Source organism: Ranitomeya variabilis, chromosome 5 (assembly GCF_051348905.1).
Source record: "Ranitomeya variabilis isolate aRanVar5 chromosome 5, aRanVar5.hap1, whole genome shotgun sequence".
Taxonomy (NCBI): domain Eukaryota; kingdom Metazoa; phylum Chordata; class Amphibia; order Anura; family Dendrobatidae; genus Ranitomeya; species Ranitomeya variabilis.
Window position 1 is genome coordinate 313,861,234 of NC_135236.1, and position 12,374 is coordinate 313,873,607.

The 12,374-nt window shown below is 45.9% G+C and overlaps 1 protein-coding gene across 2 annotated transcripts in view; it reads right to left on the bottom strand.

The window, feature by feature from the left end:
- The window catches only part of UCMA (upper zone of growth plate and cartilage matrix associated), a 49,116-nt gene extending 37,149 nt beyond the window's left edge, over positions 1–11,967 (bottom strand). For both annotated transcript variants that reach the window (XM_077261038.1, XM_077261037.1), the window contains exons 1-2: positions 11,192–11,967; positions 10,982–11,094 (exon numbers count right to left, since the gene is read on the bottom strand). The gene's annotated coding sequence lies outside the window, so the exon portion shown is untranslated. The remainder of the gene's footprint in view (positions 1–10,981; positions 11,095–11,191) is intronic.
- Between the last annotated feature and the right edge of the window lie 407 nt (positions 11,968–12,374).

Genomic DNA, 12,374 nt, shown 5'->3' on the forward strand with positions numbered 1-12,374 from the left:
AAGACCTGTGTCAAGTCCTTCAGTGTTTTGAGGAATGCACACGGCTGGTTAGTGCAGACAATGCCATAATAAGCATGAGCATCCCCCTAATGTGTCTGCTGATGCAAAGTTTGACGCACATAAAGGAGCAGGCGTCTGCAGCCGAGGAAGAGGAAAGCCTTGATGACAGTCAGCCATTGTCTGGTCAGGGCCGTGTAGAGGACGCGTTAGCGGGCGAAGAGGAGGAGGAGGAAGAGGAGGATGATGGGGATGAGTACTTTTTTAATGAGGAAGCTTCTCCTGGGCCAACAGAAATTAGTGGCCTTGCAAGGCCGGGTTCTGTTTTTTTAAGGGAGACAAGTGACGTAGATTTGCCTGTAACTGCCCCTCAAACCAGCACAACCGCAGATTTGACAACTGGAACTTTGGCCCACATGGCGGATTATGCCTTACGTATCCTCAAAAGGGGCCCACGCATTATTAAAATGATGAGCGATGATGATTACTGGTTGGCCTGCATCCTTGACCCTCGCTATAAAGGCAAATTGCAAAATATTATGCCACATGAGAACCTCGAACAAATATTAGCAACCAAACAAGCAACTCTTGTAGACCATTTGATTCAGGCATTCCCAGCACACAGCGCCGGTGATGGTTCTCACACAAGCTGCAGGGGGCTACCGGGCAGAGGTGTTAGAGGTGCACAGATCAGAAGTGGCGTTGGACAGAGGGGTTTTCTGACAAGGTTGTGGAGTGATTTCGCAATGACCGCAGACAGGACAGGTACTGCAGCATCTATTCAAAGTGACAAGAGACAACATTTGTCCAGTATGGTTACTAACTATTTTTCATCCCTTATCGATGTTCTCCCTCAACCGTCATTCCCATTTGATTACTGGGAATCCAAATTAGACACCTGGCCTGAATTGGCAGAATATGCATTGCAGGAGCTTGCTTGCCCAGCAGCTAGTGTGCTATCAGAAAGAGTATTCAGTGCTGCTGGTTCAATATTAACCGAAAAAAGGACTCGTCTGGCTACCCAAAATGTGGATGATCTCACCTTCATTAAAATGAACCACTCCTGGATTTCAAATTATTTTGCCCCACCTTTCCCGGCTGACACCTAGCTTTACTATAAAAAGGTCTTGCTTGTGGACTGGTCTTACTGAGTGTTCCAATCTCTTAATTTGCAGCAGCTGTTTGTCCAGCATACGACATGTTTACACCTCCCCCAATGGGAAAACTCCCCCCACGGGGCCGTGGTCTCGCCACTTGGCGCAAGCACCCGTTACAGTGCTGTTTGTCTGAAGAGGTGGGTGTGCCCGCTTTTGGTCAACGGAACTGCCACTGGGTCCCTCATAGTACAATGTAGCGTCTCTGGCGGTGGTGGTGCGCACCCAACGTCAGACACACCGTTGTAGCATGAGGGGCCCTGGGGCGGTACCGCTGGCCACAAGAGAGTTCCCCCCCAGCTCAAACTGTGCTCTACCACGTGCAAAATTATGTCGCACAGCTCCACCAATGTTTAGTCTATGCGCTGACATCATTCAATGCCTGGCACTGACAATACCAATTTGTTGACATCTATGATGCTAGTTAAAGTAGTCTGGGTCAGTGTCCTATATTGACACCAGTAAATACTAAGTTACTGCCAAATTACTTTGTCAGAAACTCAGCAGATGAGCCCACCCCTGTACCTAAGTATGCCATCCTTTTTTTTTGTTGTTGTTGTTTTGCGAGACATTAACATCTATTTATTTTTTGTGAGTACTAACTGTGTCAGACACTCCTTGCAATCCTCCTCCGCTGACCACAATGCTGCGTGTGTATCCATGTAACCGATTTAAAACTGCCATGAGCCTATTTTTTGTTATTTTAGGCCTTCGTTAGCCTGTCTGCGGTCCCTCCTTGCAATACTGCTCCACTGACCACAATGCTGCGTGTGTATCCATGTAACCGATTTAAAACTGCCATGAGCCTATTTTTTGTTGTTAGGCCTTCGTTAGCCTGTCTGCGGTCCCTCCTTCCAATACTCCTCCACTGACCACAATGCTGCCTGTGTATCCATGTAACCGATTTAAAACTGCCATGAGCCTATTTTTTGTTATGTTAGGCCTTGGTTAGCCTGTCTGCGGTCCCTCCTTGCAATACTCCTCCACTGACCACACCAATGCTGCCCGTGTACCCCTGGAACCTATTTAAAAGTTCATAGAGCCTATTTATATATTTTATTTAATATTAATAAAGCCATGATGGACTACGCTGTACCACGCTACAAGCTAAGCAGTCGACACTTATTTTGCGAGAAAAGCCATCCCAACCCTCCACCAGCATGTAAAAGACCGCATTGTCCATGCACTCTGGCAATCTGTGAGTACAAAGGTGCACCTGACAACAGACGCATGGACCTGTAGGCATGGCCACGGAAGGTTACGTGTCCATTACGGCGCAATGGGTTAATGTGATGGATGCATGGTCCACAGGGGACAGCCTACTAAGTCTGTCTGCAGTCCCTAATTCAAATTGTCCTCCACTGTCTAAATCTGAGCTTCAACCTTCTGGCTTTCGGCCTATAGTATCAGATATTAAACTGCATTTGGCCTTCAACTTTGGTTTCGGCCTACTAACGGTGTCTGCCCCTCCCTGGTGTTTGTCCTCAACTGAATAAAGCTGAGCTTCAACCTTCTGGCTTTCGGCCTATAGTATCAGATATTAAACTGCATTTGGCCTTCAACTTTGGTTACGGCCTACTAACGGTGTCTGCCCCTCCCTGGTGTTTGTCCTCAACTGAATAAAGCTGAGCTTCAACCTTCTGGCTCTCATTAAGTGCTGTTTTTTTAAAAAAATTGGTGGTTAGGGCCTACTAACGGTGTCAGCCCCTCCCTGGTGTTTGTTTTTCCTCAACTGAATAAAGCTGAGCTTCAACCTTCTGGCTTTCGGCCTATAGTATCAGATATTAAACTGCATTTGGCCTTCAACTTTGGTTACGGCCTACTAACGGTGTCTGCCCCTCCCTGGTGTTTGCTCTCAACTGAATAAAGCTGAGCTTCAACCTTCTGGCTTTCGGCCTATAGTATCAGATATTAAACTGCATTTGGCCTTCAACTTTGATTACGGCCTACTAACGGTGTCTGCCCCACCCTGGTGTTTGTTTTTCCTCAACTGAATAAAGCTGAGCTTCAACCTTCTTGCTTTCGGCCTATAGTATCAGATATTAAACTGCATTTGGCCTTCAACTTTGGTTACGGCCTACTAACGGTGTCTGCCCCTCCCTGGTGTTTGTCCTCAACTGAATAAAGCTGAGCTTCAACCTTCTGGCTCTCATTAAGTGCTGTTTTTTAAAAAATTGGTGGTTAGGGCCTACTAACGGTGTCAGCCCCTGCCTGGTGTTTGTTTTTCCTCAACTGAATAAAGCTGAGCTTCAACCTTCTGGCTTTCGGCCTATAGTATCAGATATTAAACTGCATTTGGCCTTCAACTTTGGTTACGGCCTACTAACGGTGTCTGCCCCTCCCTGGTGTTTGTTTTTCCTCAACTGAATAAAGCTGAGCTTCAACCTTCTGGCTTTCGGCCTATAGTATCAGATATTAAACTGCATTTGGCCTTCAACTTTGGTTACGGCCTACTAACGATGTCTGCCCCTCCCTGGTGTTTGTCCTCAACTGAATAAAGCTGAGCTTCAACCTTCTGGCTTTCGGCCTATAGTATCAGATATTAAACTGCATTTGGCCTTCAACTTTGGTTACGGCCTACTAACAGTGTCTGCCCCTCCCTGGTGTTTGTTTTTCCTCAACTGAATAAAGCTGAGCTTCAACCTTCTGGCTTTCGGCCTATAGTATCAGATATTAAACTGCATTTGGCCTTCAACTTTGGTTACGGCCTACTAACGGTGTCTGCCCCTCCCTGGTGTTTGTCCTCAACTGAATAAAGCTGAGCTTCAACCTTCTGGCTCTCATTAAGTGCTGTTTTTTAAAAAATTGGTGGTTAGGGCCTACTAACGGTGTCAGCCCCTCCCTGGTGTTTGTTTTTCCTCAACTGAATAAAGCTGAGCTTCAACCTTCTGGCTTTCGGCCTATAGTATCAGATATTAAACTGCATTTGGCCTTCAACTTTGGTTACGGCCTACTAACGGTGTCTGCCCCTCCCTGGTGTTTGCTCTCAACTGAATAAAGCTGAGCTTCAACCTTCTGGCTTTCGGCCTATAGTATCAGATATTAAACTGCATTTGGCCTTCAACTTTGGTTACGGCCTACTAACGGTGTCTGCCCCTCCCTGGTGTTTGTCCTCAACTGAATAAAGCTGAGCTTCAACCTTCTGGCTCTCATTAAGTGCTGTTTTTTAAAAAATTGGTGGTTAGGGCCTACTAACGGTGTCAGCCCCTCCCTGGTGTTTGTTTTTCCTCAACTGAATAAAGCTGAGCTTCAACCTTCTGGCTTTCGGCCTATAGTATCAGATATTAAACTGCATTTGGCCTTCAACTTTGGTTACGGCCTACTAACGGTGTCTGCCCCTCCCTGGTGTTTGCTCTCAACTGAATAAAGCTGAGCTTCAACCTTCTGGCTTTCGGCCTATAGTATCAGATATTAAACTGCATTTGGCCTTCAACTTTGGTTACGGCCTACTAACGGTGTCTGCCCCTCCCTGGTGTTTGTCCTCAACTGAATAAAGCTGAGCTTCAACCTTCTGGCTCTCATTAAGTGCTGTTTTTTAAAAAATTGGTGGTTACGGCCTACTAACGGTGTCTGCCCCTCCCTGGTGTTTTTCCTCAACTGAATAAAGCTGAGCTTCAACTTTCTGGCTTTCGGCCTATAGTATCAGATATTAAACTGCATTTGGCCTTCAACTTTGGTTACGGCCTACTAACGGTGTCAGCCCCTCCCTGGTGTTTGTTTTTCCTCAACTGAATAAAGCTGAGCTTCAACCTTTTGGCTTTCGGCCTATAGTATCAGATATTAAACTGCATTTGGCCTTCAACTTTGGTTACGGCCTACTAACGGTGTCTGCCCCTCCCTGGTGTTTGTTTTTCCTCAGCTGAATAAAGCTGAGCTTCAACCTTCTGGCTTTCGGCCTATAGTATCAGATATTAAACTGCATTTGGCCTTCAACTTTGGTTACGGCCTACTAACGGTGTCTGCCCCTCCCTGGTGTTTGTCCTCAACTGAATAAAGCTGAGCTTCAACCTTCTGGCTTTCGGCCTACAGTAGCAGATATTAAACTGCATTTGGCCTACTAGTGTGGTTGGGCCCTTAAAACAGTGTCTGCTGCTCCTGGGTTTGCAACTCCACTGAACAAAGCAATGCCGCCTGTTTAGTCCTGTTACCAATTTTGAACTGCATTTAGCCTACTTTATTCTTTGCCCCTATATCTGTTTCCTCCTCATCCTGCCCATTGCCCAGCCACTGCTAGATAAGTCTGCTGGTACATTGACCTAGACCACTACATTCCCCTTGCACTCTACACAGCCAGAATCTGACCCTGCTGAAAGTAAGGTTCCCCTTCCCGCATGTTATACCACCTTACACAGGGACAAAGAGGAAGGTGCAGATGAAAGTGCAGGTTCCTTCATCAGGTGGGGGGGGCATACTCGTTGGCGACGTCACTGGCACAGGGCCCCTCAGAGTACGCAAAAGTGTCACTGCTGGTGGGAGGCGCCCCCGCCGTGCAAACACACCGCTGTACTTTGAGGGGCCCTGTGCCAGTGCCAATGCGAACGAGTGGGCCCCCCCTGCTTGCTCAGGATCCCAGCACTTGCAACGTTGAAATACTTACCTCTCCCTGCTCCACCGCCGTGACGTAGTCCACGTTTCCTGGGCCCACTAAAACCTTGAACCAGCCCTACCCCCCACAACTTTTGCCAAATGACCCCCAATTTCCAATGCCCAACTATTATTATAAAGTTAATTAAGATTGACAAGCTTCAGAAAGAAGAATGGATGTTTTTGGCATTAAAATGGGCACTGTAGGTGTTTTCCTGGCCTCCACTCACTGCCGACTATGCTTCCCCATTGACTTGCATTGGGTTTCGTGTTTCGGTCGATCCCCGACTTTTAGCGATAATCGGCCGACTGCACTCGACTCGACTCTGGACAAAGTCGGGTTTCACAAAATCCGACTCGATCTTAAAAAAATGAAAGTCGCTCAACCCTAGTGGTGAGTTCTCCTTCCATGGAAGTCTTCAAACAGAGGTTGGACAGACATCTGTCTGGGATGATTTAGTGAATCCTGCCTTGAGCAGGGGGTTGGACCAGATGACCAAGGAGGTCCCTTCCAACTCTACCATTCTATGATTCTATGACTTTATGATTCTACAGATCTTCTCCAGATCGTTCAGGTTTTGGTGCTGTCACTGGACAACTTTGAGTTTAAGCTGCCACCAAAGATTTTCTATTGGTTTCTGTCCTGGAGATTGGCTATGCCACTCCAGGACCATGAAATGCTTCTCACTGAGCCACTCCTTAGTTGCCCTGGCTGTGTGTTTCAGGTCATTGTCATGCTGGAAGACCCAGCCACGACACATCACACAATGCTCTGAGGGAAGGAGGTTGTTGGCCAAAATCTCGTGATACATGACCCAACCCCCCCCTTCCATACTCCTTCAATAAGGTGCTGTCGCCCTATCCCCTTTGCAAAAAAGCACCCCCAAAGTATCAGGTTTCCTCCACGATTCTTCATGGTTGGGATGGTGCTCTTGCCTTGGGATTGTACTCATCCTTCTTCTTCCTCCAAATATGGCAACTAGAGTTGATACCAAAAAGTTCTATTTTGGTCTCATCTAACCACATAACCTTCTCCCATGCCTCCTCTGGATCATTCAGATGGTGAACTTCAAACGGGCCTGGACATGTGTTGGCATGAGCAGGGAGATCTTGCATGCTATGCTGGATTTTAATCCATGACGGTGTAGTGTGTTACTAATGGTAATGTTTGAGACTGTGGTCCCAGTTCCCTTCAGGTCAATGATCACATCCTCCCGTGTAGTTCTGGGCTGATTCCTGACCTTTCTCAGAATCATCCTTACCCCACAAGGCGAGATTTTGCATGGAGCTACAGACCGAGGAAGATTGACAGTCATCTTGTGTTTCTTCCATGTTCTAATAATTGTGCCAACAGTTGTTGCCTTCTCACCAAGCTGCTTGCCTATTGTCCTGTAGCCCATACCAGCCTTGTGCAGGTCTACAATTTTTTCCCTGGTGTCCTTACACAGCAATTTGGCCTTGGTCATGGTGGAGAGGTTGGAGTGAAATTGATTGAGCGTGTGGACAGGTGTCTTTCATACAGGTAACAAGTTCAAACAGGTGCAATTAATAAAGGTAATGAGTGCAGAGTAGGATGGCGTCTTAAAGAAAGACTAACAGGTCTGTGAGAGACGGAATTCTTGCTGTTTGGTAGGTGATCAAATACTTACGTTGTACAATAAAATTTAGTTTAATGATTTAAAAATCATTCAATGTGATTTTCTGTATAAAGATTAATTATTATTTATTTATTATACTTCTGCTATGGAGCCCCATGACTTATATGTATGCTCCTGGTGAGTATAATAGTTTATTTTTTTTTCTATACATTAAAGAACAGCAGAATAGGCGACATATACCAGGATGGGAGATATATATGGAGCGGCCCCCAAACGCAGGACGATGGGGTACTCGGTACCGGGTCTCTCGGTTCTGAGGATGTCACGGTGGCCCGACCCGGTCCGTGGTCCTGCTAAGGGGCGCCCAATAAAAGGTGTAGGTGGTGGTGTAGGTCGCAGTAAATAACGAGGACACAAGGTTGCAGTCTCTTTACCTTTTTACTGAAGGCTTCGGCATCCGCAATCCAGAGCACTGCTAACAGGGCTGGCTGAGACCGGCCGGTCCGAAGGCACGTCCAGAGTTCCCTTTACAGGTGGAAATCAGTGTCCTTCCTACCAGCGCCTGTGTGTTGTAGTACCTCCCTGCTGAGCACCACGAGCTAGTCCTCACAACTGTCGTGTATGTTTCTGTTCTTTCTCTCTCCGTCCCCCAGATGATATGGATAGGACGCACCCGTATGACGGGGTAGGCCTGGAGTTATTTTATAGGGACCCTAGAGAAGCCCCTCTCCCACAATTGCCTCCGTTGTCTTCGTTAGGTGTAAAGGTGAGACAGCCAACCTAAAGTTAACTGCCCGGCCGTAGTTCAAAGTAATGCGTAGAGTCTCTTACTTCCTCGCCGGCTACGCGCCTCAGAAGGATGTTGCTGATCTTGAGGCACGACTCCTTCTGGTTCTATCTCCTTTGTGCTGTGATCCCGTTTCTCACTTCTCCACAATATGCTTCGCTTCGTGTCCTTTCTTAGGAGTCTGCCGCTATAAGGCACAGGCACGGCTCCGTAACGATCTGTCCTTTTCTAGGGCTCTGTCAGGATCCCACCCCTGACAGGTCCTCTCTTGAGCTCTCCCCAGCTACTTTCTCCCTGACTTCCTATCCAACCCCCAGTTTTACCCATGTGTGAGGAGTGGCCTAGTAGATAGGACCTTTTGCTCCCCCTGGCGGCCGGAGTGTGAAGTGTAATGTGTGTCTGTGATACCTGCAAGGTGAACTCGTTTAGTGCAATCAGACGTACCATCACTCCCCTTAGTGGCGGAGCGACAGTACTGCAACGACCAGGACTCTGGGGCATATATATACCAAGATGGGGCCCAGGATAAGGGACATATACCAGAATACGCAATATATATGTATATATATATATACACACTGCTCAAAAACTAAAGGGAACACTAAAATCCCACATCCTAGATATCACTGAATTAAATATTCCAGTTGCAAATCTTTATTCATTACATAGTGGAATGCGTTGAGAAGAATAAAGCATAAAAATGATCAATGTAAATCAAAATTAATATCCCATGGAGGTCTGAATTTGGAATTATACTCAAAATCAAAGTGGAAAATCAAATTACAGGCTGATCCAACTTCAGTGGAAATGCCTCAAGACAAGGAAATTATGCTCAGTAGTGTGTGTGGCCACCAAGTGCCTGTATGACCTCCCTACAATGCCTGGGAATGCTCCTGATGAGGCAGCGGATGTTCTCCTGAAGGATCTACTCCCAGACTTGGATTAAAGCATCAGTCAACTCCTTGACAGTCTGTGGTGCAACGTGGCGTTGGTGGATGAAGCAAGATATGATGTCACAGATGTGCTTGATTGGATTCAGGTCAGGGAAACGGGCAGGCCAGTCCATAGCATCAACGCCTTCATCATGCAGGAACTGCTGACACATTTCAGCAACATGATCCCTAGCATTGTCATGCACCAGAAGGAACCCCGGGCCCACTACACCTGCTTATCGCCTCACAATGAATCTGAGAATCTCATCCCAGTACATAATGGCAGTCAGGGCACCTCTGGCTAGCACATGGAGGGCTGTGCAGCCATCCAAAGAAATACCACCTCACAACATTACTGACCCACTGCCAAACCGGTCATGCTGGAGGATGTTGCAGGTAGCAGAACGTTCTCCACAATGTCTCCAGTCTGTCACGTCAGTCACATGTGCTCAGTGTGAACCTGCTCTCATCCGTGAAGAGCACAGGGAGCCAATGTCGAATCTGCCAATCTCGGTGTTCTCTGACAAATCAAAAGAGGGGAGAAGCCAGCACTGCTTATGGTCAGAACGCAATACATAAAGTGCACATGCACATACTAATTTCTAACTGTATTTCAAAATGAGACATTTAGCAAACAATTGATCAATTCTTTGAGCTACCCCGCCACGTCACGGCATTCTCATAATGGGGCAGTTCTACTCTACGTTTTTTATATTCGCTGTGCCATAAAGGCCTACTAAAAAGCAAGACCACATTAAATGCAAGCTGTACCTGAAGCATTTCTGAATCACTCCCATGGCGCCAGAAAGGGCAAGCGCAGATAAAGGTTGACCAGGTCCAGTCATAGACATTTCAGGTTTAACCCCCACGCTGCCCAACCAGCACCACGGATAAAGGGTGAGACAGGCTGAGACACAGGTGCACAATTAAACAGAGCCTAGGGCAAATGCCAATCACCCTGCACAAGCACAACACCCACTTGTGGATGTTAGGCCCTCACCTTCCTCATGGAGTCTGTTTCTGATAGTTTGAGCAGACACATGGATGTTAGTGGCCTGCTGGAAGTCATTTTGCAGGGCTCTGGCAGTGCTCCTCCGGTTCCTCCTTGCACAAAGGAGGAGGTAGTGGTCTTGCTGCTGGGTTGTTGCCCTCCTACAGCCCCTCCATATCTACTGGCCTGTCTCCTGGTGTCAGTTCCATGCTCTGGACACTGTGCTGACAGACACAGCTACCCTTCTTGCCACAGCACGCATTGGTGTGCCATCTATGAGCTGCACTACCTGAGCAACTTCTGTGGGTTCTAGACACCATCTCATACTCCTGTACTGTACCTCTAGGAGTGAGAGCAATTACAAAATGCAAAGTGACCAAAACAACAGCCAAAAGGATGAGAACAGAGAAATGGTCTGTGGTCACCCCCTGCAGAATCACTCCTTTATAGGGGTTGTCTTGCTAATTGCCTATCATTTCTACCTGTTATCTGTTCCATTTGTACAATAGCAGAAGAAATTGATTCACGATCGGTGTTGCTTCATAACTGGACAGGTTGATTTCACAGAAGTGTGATTGACTTGGAGTTACATTGTGTTGTTTAAGTGTTCCTCGTATATTTTTGATGCAGTGCTCAGATCACAGTAATTACCAGTCGGCGCTCCCAATGTTCGAGCAACAGCACTGCAGCCGTGATTTCATCTAGTGATTGCTTAAAGGGAACCTGTCAGCAGGATTATTCAGGTCAGTAAGGGATCAATGACCTGTCAGTAGTCTTCATTATGAATACCTAATCAGAGCACCACATGAAGACCCCCACAGGCCGCCTCGGAGCGCGAGCATATCATTAACTCAAAACTGAAAATAAAGATTAGACAACAACCACAAGACGGATTTCATCAACCAAGGTATCAGTGTAATCAGTATAACGGCGCTGACCTGACAGTGTCTGTAGGTTACTGTTCACAATCCTGCTGATCGGTGCCCTTTAATTCATTCACCACCACAGCCTTGGTGCCTGGATCTGGTCAGTGCTCATTAATAACACAGGTCTGCAAGCATAAAATTGTTTGAAAAGTAAGAGGTTATTTTTTGTATACTTTCGATGGTTGAACTCAGTACAAATAATTAAAAAGTTCCATCACGTACAGTTTTTTTTTTTTTTACAAACACTGACTCCATAGGCTTTTTCTTGCACCATACGTTGACCTCTTTGCATGACCTTTGATGGATGATTTTGGTGTCATTAAATTGGTTATAAATTAATGGACGCTGTGCTGTGATTGGCTGCTGTAGGCAGCTTCCAAAGATTGAGGTGGTGTCAATAGCATCCAATCACAGGATATCATTCATTTTTGCTCAGCAGTATAATAAATGAATGCTGCTCTGTGATTTGGTGTTATGAGCAGTAAACAGGATTTTTTTAGTCACGGCTCATAACAGTGTCGTGGTGTCCATAGCAATCAACCAAAGCTCAGCTTTCATTTTACCTCAGCAGTATAAGAACTGAAAGATGCACTGTGATTGGTTGCTATGGGAAGCAAAGGCAGATTTTATTTTAGACAAGGCTCATAAGAGTGTGGTGGTGTGCGTACCACGATTCATTTCAGTATTTAGTTGTTGTTATGGATTAAGATTTTCTTTCTAATGTAATTGAAATGGCTACAAGGGGGTAAAGGGGTGTTGTAATTCAACTGACAACTTTTGCTACATTTGCGGTTGTTTTGTAGTGTATTTCTTCCTTGTATATTATGTATTATTCAGTCACTATATGGTCGTAATATGTGGTCTGGTCACGATGTGGTGGTAGTTATCCCTTGTATGTGGTCTTATTGGTCTTGGTATAGTGGATTGTGTTGTGTATGGCAGTCAATTGTTCTCCAAAAACAAAAGGTCTTAAGGACCAGGGAAAAAACTCAAAATATGAAACATTTATTCCCATATAAAAGCACAATACTTTAATAGACACTTGTTAAAAAACACCTTTCCCAGTGCACATAATATAGAACATAAGTTATAATCACAACCTGTCAAATCCCTATGCTTGCCAGCTATCCCTATCTACCAGCGGAGGTTGGCACCATAGGATATGCTTATTTGGCGCCCCCACTCAGCGGCGGCTGTCCCAGACTAGCTCTGATGAGTCCTAAAAATACTATAGGTGGGAAAACAATAAGCAAAAGAAGAGATGAAGGGATAGTACTTATTAATTAAAGAACAACACAGGTTATTGTGTAAAAAAGGACAACCTCATATTCAGCACATGATACCACCTTTGTCTCTCAAAAAAATAAAGTTTTTCAATATCTGTAGAGCAGGAATAATATCCCTC